Raw genomic sequence first — 17,019 nt, forward strand, 5'->3', positions numbered from 1 at the left:
AGAGAGAGAGAGAGAGAGAGAGAGAGAGAGAGAGAGAGAGAGAGATACAGAGAGAGATTCTCTTTCCATTTCCTGGGTCAAAGAAGATGGATAACTATGTTTTGTTGATTCATGCTATTACAGACCAGAAAACCAGGGCTTATCAAATTTGCTTCTATGTTATCTACAAGCAGCATTGTACAGTGCACACCTCCCCCAAAACAAAACCCCAGCCCAAAATAACACAGAATCTGAGAGATGGCACCTGAGATGTCAACATTTTGTAAAATTCTCCCAAATGATTCCAAGTACTGTTTGCAGTGAGACCCATTAATTAGAGATCTGGATAGCTAAAGATTAAAACTAAAGTTAATTCTGACATTAATCTGACATGAGGTAAAAAAAAAAGTTATAAACCTGGTCGTGTGTGTCTGTCTCAAACTAAATACTGAAGGGATGATGAAAAAGGTAAGAAAATTAAAAACAAAGTTTATACGTTAGGAAACCAAATGTTCTCTTCAGATACATGCTGCTGCTGTGAAGTTTGAAACTTTAGAATTATTGACCCTTCAAGACACTCAGGAGGAAAATAGTAGGACATATGTCCAGCCCTATCGGGGAGAAATTTGTGATATCTTCCAGGTTTGAGCTATTAAAGAAAATGTGAGAGAGGATTCCTTCAGTGGGATCCAGATGGGATGGTGGTTGGTGCAATTATTAAGGGAACAGAGGTACTTTTCTAATATCGTTAAGTTCCGTGGAATTGTCAGTAGTCATTAAGTGGAAACTGTGTCCTGAGGCTCTTTTAATATTACAAATGATTAAGACTTTAGCAGCCATCATTAAATCCCAATGCAAGTCTTATTGCTAATCTAAAGACATGTAAGATTTAAAGGGCGAAAACAAAAATTTTCTAGAAATAATGTACGGTGAGAAAGTGAATGCCCTTTACCCTATATCAGGAGTTTAAAGCATGTTTTACCAAGTTAGATTTTCATTACTTTCTTAGCTACCCAGTGCCCTCTACTTGTGAAATACTTTCACATAATATGAAATCAGATAAACACTTTTATTAATTTCAGTTCATACATAAAGGTAAAAAATAAATACATGTTTCACAAAGTTATACATCTGGTGATATCCCAAACGAAAGCATATTATTTTGGAAAGATAGTGGGGATAGACTTTCCTCAGATACAGAAAATTAGTATTTAATTCAGTCCCACTGGAACTTGTCACTGTTAGGACCATGGACTGAGCCTCCTGAGACCACTGGGGCAGCCGACCACAGACTGAACCCTCTAAACCATGAGCTAAATGAAACTTCTCTTCATTTGAGTGGTGCATGTTATTTTTCCCAGGAACAGGGAAATGTCAAGTACAAGCATCTTGAGATTTTCCCCCCTTTTTTTTTCTTGTCCTCAAGCTGTAAAATTGGACCAAAAGAAATTTTTATATAACTTTTTATTCTGCACAGGATTAACGGGTAATAGGTACAGGTAGCCGAACAACAGTGTACACGTCATTTTTATTTATCAGTGTCTAATACTGAAGAATTTAATAACCTCTGCACGTGCAATACAGTTTGTATATCTTTTCCTAGGCATCTTGGTTTTATTGCAAAGTTGTTAAATGCAATGCACAGAAGCCTGGTGACAAACACATGTATCCTGCCATTGTTTTGATGACCTTAAGGACAAAAAAAAGGCTTGAATACCCTTCACACATAATGCTTAGGAGAAAAAGTAGTCCTGATTTTAAATATTCTTAAACTTTGGGCTACTTGTATGTATATAGTCAGAAATCTTGGAAATAGGACCCAGGTGTAAATGTAAAATTCATTTGTTTCATACAGAATTTATACCAACAGCTTCAAGGTCATTTTACAGAGTATTTTTGATGTATTTTCACTGTGTCCTATGACAAGATTAGGTGTGAAAACTTCTGCCTGTGACATAACGTGTGTGTGTGATTAAAATGGGAAAGATCTGGCAATATTTTGTACTTTAGATCTCCAGGGGAGACATGATCACACGTGGTGAACAGATAAAAAATTCGCCTCAAGTTATGATCCTGTCTGAACTACTTTGATTTTTTTTTTTGTTTGGATTTATTTGTGCTTGATTTTCCTTTGCATGAGCAAGAGAGGATTTCAGGGGTGCTCATGTTTTGTGTCATTAGTTAAGTAATCAATCCTAGTACGCTAGGAGTCTGAGGCAAGGGGACTGAAAGCTTGTATCCACCGTTGTCAGTTTAACGACCAATTAGGAAGATCCCGTCTCAAAAACATAAACAAATAAAATAAATAAAGACTCTGGGGGAGAGATGTTGTTCAGTGCGAAGTTTGAAAGTGCAGACAGAGGAGGGTGGAGGAGAAGGAAGAGGAGGTGGAGGTGGAGGAAGAGAAAACGTGGAAAGATAAGAAAAAGTAGGGCGAGTAAGAGGAGCAGCAGGAGGACGAGAGATGGAGGAGAGGAGGAAGAAAAGGAAGGTGCAGTGGAGGAGGAGGAGGAAGACGGAGATGGACAATGAGGAGAAGAAGAGGAAAAGCAGGGGAGAGCAGGGGGAGGATGAGGGAAACAGAGAAGGAGAGGAAGATGCAGCAGAGTAATCCGGAAGGGTGAATAACGAACGAAGTGGCTTCCAAACAGCCATGGTGCTCATAAGTAGGCTCTGGATTGGAGATTTAAAAATAAAAAGAACGTAACGGTCACACTCTTTGGGAATGAAATCCAGGTTTTAGACAGTATTTTAAATTTGATGCTGCAGGACAGTGCCAACATCTTTGATTGATTTGCAGGGCATAAGTACATTAAAACGTTGTCCTTTTTCTTATTGAGGTGTCTCTACTATTAAGTAAAGGTTCCTGTATGGTTAATTGTCAACATTTTAAAGCCCTTATATTGGTGTCTGTCTGTAGTCTATCATATTACCTAGCCCACGGGGACTCGGAACATGATGCTTTTTAATTTCTTTATGCCCTCCTTCCCTCCTCTTTCCCCCATTATTTCCATTACTGTCCTCTTCCTACTTACCACGAATCCATCTCCCCATTTTCATTATATTAACCCCAGATAATCCTTTCTGAGTCAGTGTTTGGGTTACTTTTCTCTCCCTGCTGAGACAGCATATGCAACACCCAACATCAAAGGAGAAAAGGTTCATTCGGCTCAGAGTTTGTCCAAGTTCCAGGTCGTCACTGGCTGCTCCAAGGCAGGGTGGCACACGGCCAAGGGGCAGAAGTGCCTGCTGGTGGAAAACAGAAACAAGCAAACAGGCAAGGGAACCTTAACGGTGTCTTTTGTTTTGGTACCAGGGATCGAACTCAGGTCCTTGGGTTGATGAGGCAGGTGGCAGAACCACTGAATTACATCCCCAGCCCAATTTCTGCCCCTTTTGTTTTATCCAGGCTTCCTGGATTAGGGACCAAGCAGATTTAGTACAAATAAATTCTTAATCCCAGCATCACACACTCCGCATCCTGGTACCTCTGAAGAAGCCCCACCTAGCACCACATCAGGCTTGGGGGGACCTCTAGGCACAAGGCATAACATGGACACAGAGACGAAAAGCAATAAGGGATCTTCCCAGCCAGTGTCTTTCTGTCCGTTTTATCTTAATCCAATTATTTAGGGCTGGTGGCACTCACAGCCTTAATCCCAGTTTCGCTGAACCCAGCATTGCACCATAAATCAATCCAGCCCTCACGCCCTCTCCGTCCAACCACCTCTGAAAAAGCCCCAGATATGACCGCACCAGGCTTTGCGGGGGACAATGTAAATGGGGACACGCCATGACAGTTTCCCATGATCTAATTAGTTTCTGCTGGGTCCTTTCCCTTAAAAAAATAAAAATTAAAAAACCCCACCATTCCCCTATTCAACTACACAGGGAACTAAAGTCCCAATGCTTGAGCTTCAGAGGAACCCCCTGAAACCACATCCGAACCGCAGAAGAGAGCGATTTAGATGTCCCAGAAACAGTTTAACTAAACTTAATAAAGTGAAATTCAACCTAGAAAAACAGGACAAAAAGTAGGAGAGACAAAACCAGACTCTCGGAGTCCCCTCAAAACTCCTCCTCTGACGAATACACCGCTGACGTTTCATCCGGTCCACAGGAAAACCACCAACAAGAGTGTAAATGCTGGAGAAGAACTAACTTCTCCGGTGCAACCAGGACCTGGAGATGCTGCGGTCCCCTGAACCTGCTGGAGAATTTCTCCTTGGTGCATAACGGTCACAGAGTCAGTTTTGTCTCTCTTACTTTTTTTTTTTTTTTTAATTATTCCTCCGTTGGAATAGAAGTCTTTTGGAAGAGCATCAGATGACCTCGGCTGATATTTCCATAGTGAACTGAGGGACGAATCTCAAGTTCCAAGGCAGGCACATTGGGCAGACCAAGCCCAGAAAAGGTCGACACAGGCGATGCTGAAATTAGCAAGGGGCTCTTAAAATGTTATCACCTCCCAAATAGCTTCAGGCTGGGAGGAGAGAAAGGTACCTCAGAGACCTATTTTTTTTGTAGAACAGCAGGTTCCTGGCTAGTGAAGTACAATTCTGGCTTTAAAACATCTTGTTAACTAACAGGGAGCAGGATTAGTCTTTTACTGTCTCAGGTGTCAGCCTGTCAGGGTTTCCAATAACTATGTTATTCACATAGGTTGGTTGGAAAAGTCAGCCAAGGCCACAGGGCAAGGTTGTGTAATATAGTGGTGGTCTGAAACAGCCTGTCTCTCTTGTGGTCACCTTTTTTGGAGGCATTTTAATGGTGTCCTCAGTTGGCCCACAGCAAGCACTGCAATCGTGACGTTTCTTCTAGAAGCTGGGCTACCTATGGACCGGAACCTCTGTGCTTTCAAGTGATGAACGTCACCTGTTTCTTCCCAGCAAGGGAAAAGTTGATCAGTGTACTAAATGACACAGTTATGAGTTGAATTGATCTCTTTCTTTTCCAAAACATTACTCAGTTTGTTTTGCTTTGTTAGAGCAATTCAAAATAGGAGAGAGTGACATTAAATAAAGCAGACAAAAAGAGAAATAACGAGGAGGAGTAGGAGGAGGAGGAGAAGGAGGAGGAGAAAATGAAGTACGTAGGACGAGGAAGAGAAGGAAAGAAAATTCTATTCTTCTTCTTATTTTTTTTTTTGCTGCATTGGGAGATTATTTATTTATGAGTGCTGATTTTTACACCATGCCTTCAATGCTGAACAAGATGGGCTGAGGTGATTTGATCTTGTCCTGAGGGATTTACATTTGAAGGAGAGATGAGGGTCATCGTGGGTGCTGTAGCCCACTGAAAGTTAAAGCTCAGGAGAAGGCAGAGGTTCGAGCCCAGTTTCAGTTTGAAGAGAGAAATATTTGGCGAATAAAGCAAACACGAGAAAGTGAACACAAGACTGGGTAATTGGCAGAGCTGGTTCAGGTGGAAAAAGAGAGCTGCGCTCTAAGCCCTGGGATAAAATGTATAAAGCAGTACATGAGGATTCCATGTCGCGATAAATAGAAAACTGGCTGGCAAGGAATACTGAAACTCAAAGGATACTGAAAAAACTCCAGTTTCCCTTGTCTTCTGCTACACCTGTAGATCCAGGTTTAGACGTATGGTCAGCCCAGGTCCCAGAATCTTACAACAATCAGAAAGAGAAGTGGAACCAAGGGAAAAAAGGGCGTTTGGGAAACAGCTAAAGAAGTGTGATATTTGGTCTCGAGGATCGGCTTGATTAATTTGAAAGATGCTGAGGAGGTGAGCAGAGCACACTTCTACCTGAATCTGAGTAGAGCATAAAGAATAAAGATGATGTGGTTTTCTCTATAAAACGGAGTACTACTCAGCCATAAAGAATGAGAAACTAGAGTCGTTCATAGGAAAATGGATGCACATTGAGGATGTACTCCTAAGTGAAGTAAATAAGTCACACATGTGTAAATACCGGAGTTTCTCTGGTGTGAAAAACTAAAAGTGTAAATAAGATCCAAATGGTATTATTGGCAATGTGAAATAGGGAGAAAAGGGCTAAAGGTGTAGGGGAAGTGGGAAGGCAGGGGAAAGGAAATAAGGAAAAGAAAAAATATGGGAAAAGGAAAAAATAGAAAGAAAGTTTTGGTAGATAGGGAGGGGAGGAGGGGGTGAAGGGAGGGCAGGGACAAGGGGAAAAAATGAGAACCAAGACCTGTCGTGTAGAGGTACAGAATCCCAATGATGAAAGTCTAGTTAAAAAGTAGACTTTTTATTTTTTTCACACCAGAGAAACTGTTCTGTATTTACACGTGTATCCTATTTATTTCACTTAATAAACCTCTCCTCTCAGAGGTGAGGGAATTAGATATTTGGTCCCAGTGATACGAAGCTGACCAAGACATGGACCTCTTGCACTCTCCTACTCTCAGAAGCAGGCCGTAGCAGATCGAATGGAATCAGTGAATGACAGGTGCTCGAGTCCTTTCTTTCCATGCACAAATTAGCTAAGTGTGAACCCGTCCTCAGAAGAGAAATCCTATTCGGAAGTTAAAAGTCTTGCTTTGCAAACGCTGCTCCCCCAAACAGAAGATTGTGGTTGCCATCAAGGACAGTGAGAACTTCAAGGCAAACTCGCTGAAGGTGAGGGTGCCCTGGGATTTTCCCAGGCTCTCCATAGAAATGAAACTAATTCAAGTCAGAGTGGCAAAGTTGAAAAGGTCTACAGCCGCGTTGACTGTTGTCTTATCTTTTCTTTTGTTCTGTATTTATACTTTGGGTTTCTGATAGGAGAGAAACCATGTGATACTTAGGGTTGTTTGCTTTATTTATTTCACTTAAGCTTGTGGTCTCAAGGTAGGAACTAGGCTTATCATAGATGACCAATTTCCGAGAAAATCATGGAGTTGAGTTCTACACCAATATGGCAGGAGTCTTTACAACAAAACCCGGGTCCTTACTGGTACCCAGAGGCAATAGTAGAGAAGGTGAAGGCAGATCTGGCCATCGAATTCCACCAGCGATGGTCAGAGAGCTTCCAGAAGCTGTTGAACAACCAGGAAACATTTTCTCCTCCGGATGCTGCAGGAGGAATCTATCCCGTCCCCATTACTGCCTTAGACTGGGACCGTTCAGTCACTGAGCAATAGATATCTTTTGTTTAAGCCAACCCGATGCCACATTTTTATGCTTATACCTCTCAGAAGCTAATGTAGGCTTTGGTCAACGGATGCATGAGTAAATAAAATGTGATACAGATATACAGAGGAGTATGCTTTGGCCATAAAGAATACATTAATGTCATTTGCAGGAAAATGCATGAAACTGGAGACCTCCCTTCTCAGCAAACGAAACCAGACTCAGAAAGGTCAATATGGACTGGTTTCTCTTGTATGAGAAAGGAAATGAATAAATGAGCGAACAAAGAAATAGATAGATGGAGAGATGAAAGAAAAGTGGAAGACAGACGGAAGAGTGAGATTAATTAAATGTGTTCACTGATTGCTCTGAAAGAATCTCCCCGTTCTATATGACTGATATGGTCAGGTAAAGAATACATTAATTAAAAAGAACAAAAAACCCCGCAAAACGTGGTATCCAGTTTGAGACGCTAAGGTACAGACGGAAGGAAAAAAGATGTTTGTAAAATGTAGAAATGTTGGTCCATCTTTCCCATTTTTGGGACAAGACGTCTGACACAATGGAGAGAGAGAGAGAGAGAGAGAGAGGAGAGAGAGAGAGAGAGCAGTTTCTTTTAAGGGATAGTTTCAGGCCATGGAGGCAGGGAAACAGAGTGCAAGAGAAAATCAGCAGAGGAAAACATACCCTCCAAGGGCAGGTACCCAGTGATCCACCACCACCAACTGAGCTGCACCCCTAAAGGCACACTCGGAAGTGAACCTCAGTGGATGAACTCACTGGTGAGTACGGCTCCGTCCCTGACCCACTCACCGCTCCAAGAGTCTCTTCCTCCAGGGAAGCTGACAGTTGAGATCCACCGGTTCCTTATCTTAAACAATTCTTCCAAATACTTATTTCTCACCCTGGAATTACTTCTACGTAAAATGAGCAGAGCCAGTTTTGGTTGCGTTGTGGGGAGCATTTGATTAGATTTTCGCCATCGCTCTGCAGAGGGATTTTATAAGAACGCAAGGCTCTGTTCTTCATTTTACAACCCTTAAGTTTGAGGGACAGAGCCCCGGAGAGGAATGCAGTGATGTCCACAAAAAGAAGGGACTTTTTCTAGGCACAGTGCCATCGAAACCTAAAAGATCTATTCACTCCTCCACGGGGCTCATTACTTGGAGAACTGCCATTCTTCTGACTTTGGCTGGTTGTACAATTCATAGTCTCATCAACTCATCTCTCAAGCCACAGAAGGTCACGCGTCTGTATTTCGAGGATGATTTTGCTCATGCATTGCTAGAGTTCACCACTGCACTTGTGCCACCATGAAAGAATAATAAAGCTCTTGCAAGTACCACAAATATTTGAGAGACGCAAAACGTTGGGTTTTGAAAATTTGCAATCCAAGTTTTCTGTAGCTAAAAGATCTTGGCGTACACGTATTAGGCCCAAGTCGCGAAGTCCCCAAAGACCACCAAGGAGTCAGGTCCGATGCAATTACAAGAGGAGTTTATTGCGAGCTCGAGCCTGGACCCTCGGGTGTCACCGTCACAGCGGCTTCAGACCGAGAGTCCAGACCCATCTTTGAAGCAGGATTATATAGGGTTAGGGAGACTCTTCCTTTTTATAGGTCCTATTTTCAGCTTTCGCTTACTATTGGATATTTGGGGGATACTGGGAGGGCACTTACTGGAAAACTACTAATACCCACGTTCACAGAATCAATTCTTCTTTTTAAAGAATATCTGATTAAACAAATTCTGTAATTAGCAAAGACTACCTATGTAAGCAGCGACTAATGCCTTTTTCAGCAGTGGCTACCTACGTGAGCTGTGACTAGTACCTATGTTGGCTAAATCGGTTCCTCCTTTTCAAGAACATTGATTATCTTAAGCAGGGAGAATTTATTTTTAGATCATAAAAAGAGGAACAGAAACAGGGTGGAGATGCCCTAAAACAGCCTGCCCTAAAAAGAGGAACAGAAACACAGGAGACTGTCATACAGAATGGAATTTTACAGAATGGAGTTTTTGCAGCTCTGTTCTTGGCAAGGGGCACAGAGGGAGGCCACCTCGACCTGAAAACTTGGTCCTTACATATGTTACTCAGTGTGGCCATTTGTGGCAATCACACACAACTTTGCCTGAATATTGCAGCAAGATTTCTCTTCTGCACTTCTTTGAATAAATTATAAAGCCTTCCTCCTCAGGTATTGGGTCTGTGGATAAATTCCCCCCAGCTTTCTCCCCTGAGAACTTCTTAGAAATGCAGAAACCCTGGGTCTATGTCAGATCTGTGCACTCAGAACATTTTTCTTTTCTTTTCTTTCTTTTTTTTTTCTTTTTTTTGAGACAGGGTCTCACTATGTGGTTGAGACTGACCTGGAACTCACTATGTAGCCCAGGCTGGTCTTGAACTCACAGCGATCCTCCTGCCTTAGCCTCCCAAGTGCTGGGATTATAGGTGTGCGTCATCACCCCCAGCTCAAGAACTTGTTTCTTAACTTAAAATGTTCAGGTAATATCTTTACCAGGCAAAGTTTTCGTGCAGGAAGTACTTGTCATTCCGGAATTCCATAGACTGAAATGTATGTCTTATCCATTAGCTTATGATTCAAAGAAGACACACCCACAGACACACCCACACACACACACACAAATATTCAAGTTGGACCTGCCTATAATCCTGTCATCCTAGGAGACTGAGGCAAACAGATCACAGGTTTGAGAACAGGCTGGGTATCTTACAGATTTAGTGAGCTCCTATATCACAAGATTTTAAAAAATGTCAAAGAAAAAAAAAAGAAGAAGAAGAGAAGAAGAAGAAGAAGAAGAAGAAGAAGAAGAAGAAGAAGAAGAAGAAGAAGAAGAGGAAGAGGAAGAGGAAGAGGAAGAGGAAGAGGAAGAAGAAGAAGAAGAAGAAGAGGAAGAAGAAGAAGAAAAGCCGGGGATATGGCCCAGCGTGAATGTCCTGGTTTCAGTCTCCAGTACCACAAACTCACACACACACACCCTTGCACACACACATACATACGAATATAAATAAAGCAAAACAATTTTTTTTTACTCCTAGAGATTTTCTACATGCATTAACATTAAAAGTTGCAGGAAACGCTGAATTAATGTCACGTTTAAACTGGATGAAGCCAGTCTCCCCCAGCTGTTAGGCAAGAAGTATCCAGCTATTCTAATTAATTCAAGGCGGTGCTGCCCCTTGGGGAATTGACCCACACTTGCTCCTCCCTACCAGTGTCCTTGTAATCATCTAAAGAAAGCTTCACATTCAGTTCCTGGCGTGGGGCCATGTCCTCTGGGAGAAGAGGAAATGCAACAAGGCCTCCGATCACATTCTCCAGTTACAACAAAGCCAGGATAAGAGTGGGGAGCCGGCAGGATGGAGCGCAGTCATTTAAATTGGGAGCAGAATACTGGATCTTGATTGGCTGCACGTTGATCTAAGGAGGGGGACGAGGGTCAGACTGCTTCTGTCTTCAGTCCCTGGAAACGCAGAGAGATTGAGCCTTTTGATAAATGAGGCTGGTGCTTTTCCCATGCGGCCCTGGTGATTTTTTTTTTCTTTTCTTTCCACGCAATCATTTCACACCACAGAAAGCAGGACTCGCCTGTGAGGTGTGTTTTACAGGCAAGAAGGGGAGCAGTGAATCTTGAATTCAGTACACCATTCTTGTAGTGATTTTCATCCCGTGTTGCCGAGCGTTATTGTCAAAGCCTTTCTGGTCTTGCTTAACCTCGGCCCTACCACTTTTGTTTAATTGGTTCCTTTGTCAAGGATCAGATAGCTGAACACAACTGATTCTGTGTTTGTCTGTTATCACACCACATTGCTGAATTTTGTTATTCTCTGAGAATTTGGGCTGAACTGTCCTCTGTAAATCAAGACACATATCTGAATCTTCACGTGAATGTTAATCTCATGAATGGAACCCTAAATGTGTCTCATGTTCTCATTAACGTTAGAGAAAGCTAAGGGGCATCACAATTACCAAAATCTTGAAAGGTTAGCTGCTGTGTCTTTCTCTGACTGGGTCTTCAAATGTGTTGAAATCTGTTGCATGACATCTTGGATGAAAGCAGTGTATGTGGATGAACGAGCACATAATAATCGCACACCCTATGTGGAGTTCGTGCACTTATATAATATATTTTAATTCCTTTTTTCATCCAGTTTCCCTTCTCTCCTTGCCCCCTCCCTACCCCTTTTGATTTCACTTTTACAAGGATCTGTTTCCATGCTTCCTATTATGCATCTGTCCTTTTTCTCTTTATTTATAATTTGGATACTAATAAAAAAAAAAAAGCTTTACACACAGACGAACCAATAAAGAATGTAGACTAAATGCATATCGGTGTACTATACAGCCCCAAAAAAGATAAATTGGAGTCACTTGTACAGAAATGGATGGATCTTGAGACTATAATGTTAAGTGAAAAAAATGAGAAGTGTAAAGTTAAATATTTATTTTCTCTTATGTGAGCATCCCCAAATATTAATTATTCAGGGAGGAAAATTGAGGGAGCAATCATAGGAAAGCGCAAAGTAGAATTTTGGAGTTGGGAAATGGAACTAGGGAAGGGGCAAGGTATTACCAACTATCAAGACACTACATGTCTAGGTACCAGTCCCCCCAAACAAATGCACTTATTGTGCATTGCAGACACATGAAAGTAAAAATTTAAAAATAAACCTATGTGAATTAACAGAGCTTGAATGTTATGTATAGTTTGGACGAGACAGATGCAAGCTCAGTTTTGATTGTAAGTAGAATTTTTAACAGATGTCAAATGATGTGGAGAGAGAGAGAGAGAGAGAGAGAGAGAGAGAGAGAGAGAGAGAGAGAGAGAGGGGAGAGAGAGGGGGGGAGAGAGAGAGAGAGAGAGAGAGAGAGAGGAGACAGGCAATAATTTTGAAGGCCAAGAAAAAGAACAAGGGATACAATTCACCAAAGGATGGGGAAGATCAAAGCATATTTATGTCAGCTGAAATTAATAGAAGAGACTTTTATGTCTTTGTGCTCACAAAGAAATCTGTGACTGATTCGCAAACTGCCTTCCTTGTTTATACTTTGGTTTGGTACTGGGGATCGAACTCAGGTACTTGCACTTGTGAGCCAGGCGGCAGAACCACTGAGCCAAATCCCCAGCCCTGCCTTCCTTCTTTTCTTAGGGGAAACTCCAACTGTTCCTCGGAAGCCCTGGACACCATTTGGTATTCAGTGTTTTATCATGTATTGTTGTCCACTGGTACACTTAATCTGGATTCTCAACTTCATCGGCTTGGAAGCCCCCGATAAGTGCACACACTGAAGGTATAATCGTTGTTATAGCTGCTGCAGAATACAGAATGCAGAACTTCCTTCATGCAGAAACGAGGAAGCTCCAGAGAGGTTTTTACAGCAGCCTCTCGAGTTAACAATATGGCATTGAGACTTCAAATTTGGTTAAGAGTGTAAGTTTCGTGATAAACTCTCTGCTGATAAAAACCGACCAGTGACACTTAAGGACACTCCAGGCAGGCTGCTGGAATTAGGCCGTTTCTTTTGTCCATGGTGAGGCACTGTGGGTCCAAGTTTAAATTCACTAAATCACTAACATCAAATCTGTGCTATGTGTAATATCAGTTTTTTCACAGCACAGCTGACGAAAAGGCACGATTCATGTATCAGAAAGCTCTTCTTTCTGAAGAGGAGAAGTAGACACTGTCTTTGCTTTTCACGATGCGCAGCTAATATTCCCCTGGGTCTGCAGTGTTTCTTATTTTAGTTGTTGTTAACCCTGTACATGTCCTTTTCAGCCCTCTGAAAGCCACACACAATTCAAAATATGTTCCATGGCAGCCAGAAAATGCCCACCAATAGCAAAGGATGATTTGCATCTTAGATTTTTACATTTAAAACATTGAGATTAACAGGAAAAAAAAAAAAAGGTCGTCAGTGATTCTGTTTGACAACTGGATAAATGTCAGGAGTAATTATTTGCAACAAATGCCTTTTATAATGGGTTTCGTCTTTGTTAATTTTTAAGTACAATTATTAAAAATACAATCTTCCTTTGTTAATGTGGTCTATGAATTTTGAGAACCTTAAATAGCAAAATTAATTTTACCCCTTAAGTGTGGTGGAAGGTTTTAAATATTTTTACAAGATAATCTTTCTTAGGGCAGGAAGATGCTTTGTGTTCTTAAAGGAACTTTGGTTTTCATAAAAATGCATTTCCTTGTACTTTTTGTATTTATTTACTTATTTATTTGTTGGTGTTGAGACAGGGTCTCGCTATTTAGTTCAGGCTGGTGATCCTCCTGCCTCAGCCTCCCAACTCCTGCAATCACAGGTGTGAACCAATATGCCAGGGTCATCATTGCATTTTATTTTAATGGACAAATCACGCAGCCCATAGACTAGCATTCTGAGGATAGACAGATTATGAGTTATAACCATTTTATGGATCATATAGCCAGTATTTAATCACAGAGAAATATAAATCCAGATTCTTATCCCTGAACGACATCCTCAGCTCTTTTTTATTTTTTATTTGGCACCTGGTCTCAGTAAGTCAGAGTTGCTCAGGCTGGGCTCAAACCTGCAACTCTTCCTGCCTCAGCCTCCCAGAGTGCCAAGCTCATAGGTGGGCGTGCAGGGTGGATTTATCATTATGGAAATGCCTTTGTTAACCTGTGGCTTGCAAGCCTAGTTTTTATACTACCAGGTTACTTTGCATTTTATATGTAATTAAAAGCATTCTAGGAAAGCTACGATTTATATCTAGTACTCCTTGGGCCTGCAGTATCTCAGGACAAGTTTGTAAAATAATTCTTATTTTACTTTCTAATAATATGCACATAAAGTTTTATTGGTCTGGGCTTAGTTCATTTTACATTCGATAAGAGATGGATATTTGCTTAAGTAGAAGGCAACCACCTCGACTTCTAAAAAGAAGTAATTTGCCGAGAAGTAACTCACCTGTAAGTGTTAAACTACAACGACAACAACAAAAATTCCCCGATGCTACGTATGGAAGATAGTAAATCTGTTTCCCTCCTCTATGAAATTCAGGCAAATAGAAAACTGAGGGAATAAAGCTGTAATTTTTAAAGTGCACAAATTTCAGTGTGAGAACAATTGGATGAGTGAACAGGAAATCTGTGGTTTCCATGTTAAGGGAGCACATAGTTTTTGAACAAAATCTCTTTTCAGCACTTCCTTCTGTATTCTGAGTCGAAGTTAGAAAACTGAGTGATTTACATCACAGGAGTCCAACAGAGTCCTGTACTTTAACAGGAATCTTCTGGCTGTCATAAGGAAAGGACGCTTTGAGAAAGAAATCGACCATTAGAAGAGATCTGGCCAAATTCCAGGAGAGACGATGACTTTGAGTATGAAATAAGAGACTCACATATTTCATCTTCTATGGTGGTAACAGTGATCATTTCTCAGAGGAAGATGCAAGGTCCTATGAAGGACTACAGTCATCCTTTTTTTTTTTTTCGATCATGGGGAACAATGTCTGTCTCACACCCACAACGTAAGGGAGAAGAAGTTTAACTTAGCTCACAGTTTCTGGGGATTCTGCCCATAATTGGTTGGCTCCAAGGCAGGAATTTCAGGCCAGAGGGCATGGTAGAGGAAGGCTGGTGGCCCGGAAGACGGACAAGAGAACAGTGCTTGAGAGGAAGGCATGGGGGTCCAGATACAGCCCCTGAAATCACACCTGCATCGAACACCGAGACACACCCGGCAGTGCGTTTCTCTCATCCCATCGGTGGGCCCCCAGCCAATCAGGTGGAGCCAACGAAACTGACCCAGTCAAGGACACACTTGAAAATTCTGAAAGTCACAAGGCGATAAGAACCAGAAGCTTGAGTGTGGTATCATCAACTGGGCTGCAAGAGGGAGCAACAGAAAAGCGAGTGTTCTTGGAATTCTGACTTCCGCTGTTTGGCGTACTGATGAAATCATCTGCCTCTCCTGGTGAGTGAGACTAGGACGAAGCTCGTGAAAATCTCACACACCAGTCTGGACAAGAGATCAGCTGCTAACAAAAGCTGGCTGAAGTTACAGAATCAGCAGCATGTGAGAAAGGCTGTGGGCAGAGTTACTGAGCATCAAAAAATGGAGGAGAAAATGGTAATTAATAATAACAATAGCTGGGAGTCGTGGCCCACGCCTGTCATCCCAGCACTCGGGAGGCTGAGGCAGGAGGATCGCTGCGAGTTGGAGACCAGCCTGGGCTACACAGTGAGTTCCAGGTCAATCTCAACTACATAGTGAGACCCTGTCTCAAAAAAACAAACAAAATAATAATAATAATAACAATAAAGACAAGGCAGAAGCAACATTTACAAATCTTCAGGCTAACTATAAACTTGGAAAACTTTGGACTTCAATGCAAGAAACAACATTCTTCTGTCGATGTTATAAATAGTCAGCAAGGTAGAGAAGGAATAGGATAAGATGAAGACAGCAGTTTTGTAGTTACAAAATAAAATTAAATGTGTAAAGAATGGTAATGCACAGAGCACTTAAAGTCACGTAGCAAAGAGACTTTGGTTTGGGTCTAAGGCCACATAAGGGTCACATTGAAAGAGTAAGGGGCTCTGAAGTTTGCTGAGTCCAAGGGCAGGTTTGAGATGAAATAAAAAGTGTGTGAGGTCAGTGTATCCAGAAAGTGCTGGCCAAGAATCCAAAGAAGAACCTAAACCCAGGACCTGTCCAAGGACTCGGTGATGTCGCAGTTTACATGTGCTGTAGTTTGCATATGGATGGAGGGTGTCCTCCGAAGCTTCCTACTTTAGAAGCCGGGTTTCATCCTGGGGTGAAGAAGAAGTTGTGGGATCCTTAACAGAAGGAGCTGAGGGCGAGGTGTTCATGTCATTGGGTCGTGGGCTGAGAAAGTTTAGATGTCATTCTCGCGGAATCCTGGTTTGTTTTTGCAGGACCGTTGTTATAGAAAGCACTAGGCTGGTTCCTCCCTGTGCTGTTGTTTCCTGTCTTACTGTGTCCTTCATTCTGTTGAATATGTTTCTGCTCTGATTCTAACTCTTGGGGGCAGATACAGCCAAGTGGATATTTTCCAGGGCTGGAAAAATGATGTTTCTACTTTTGTTTCCAAGACTGTGCGCTAAAAAAGCCAAATTTACTTTATAAAGCCCGAGCCCTTGTTTTTTTTTATTTTTTTATTGTAATCATGAAAAACAGGTTACTGCCGAAGACAAAAGGGTGTGGCAATGCACATCAGGAGAATGACAGGTTGTCAGAAGAAGCCTCAGGGAAGTGTGGAAAGAACAGGGCTATAGGAAACCTAGAGAATTAACTAACCGCTTAGCATAGCCAGTTACAAGACCGCAACTTAGGGGCCGAGTTCCGAAACTATGGCCCCCACACCTTAAAATGGGCACAGCCTCAAGAAACCGGAAAGATGACAGCAACTGCAAATCCTCGACCCATGAGTCTAAGATTCAGGATGACTAAAGGAGCAGCAAAAGAGGCAGCCGTACCTCAGGGCCCAGAAAAGTGTAGGTGGTCCCTGTTAACATGGCCCCTGGCTTGGGTTTGTCAATAAAATTCATTAGCACCTCTCTCCCTTTCTGTCTCTTACCTGTTGTCCGTGGTGGGTGTTGCACTTTGACAATAGATTTACGGACTTGCAGTAGAGAATTGAAAAAGCTGAAGGGATCTGCAGTCTTCCCCAGGAGATAAGATACATCTCACATCTTTCTTGACATATATTTATGTTATGTTCACTTTTTCTGCCTTTAGTAAATCACTGTCAGGGTGACTGGAGACAAATGTCACTTATCCCAAACACAGAGTAAAAATTGTGCACCAGTGTTCACCTAGACTTTCCTAGAACATATACACACCCTGATGTCACCACAGTCCCTAGTGCGTGAATATTTTTCCTATGGAAATTTGCAGCATTCTATATTTGTACACAGTGCAGT

The sequence above is a fragment of the Fukomys damarensis genome, unplaced genomic scaffold, assembly GCF_012274545.1.
Source record: "Fukomys damarensis isolate Sample0158 unplaced genomic scaffold, DMR_v1.0_HiC HiC_scaffold_39, whole genome shotgun sequence".
In the NCBI taxonomy this organism is placed as follows: domain Eukaryota; kingdom Metazoa; phylum Chordata; class Mammalia; order Rodentia; family Bathyergidae; genus Fukomys; species Fukomys damarensis.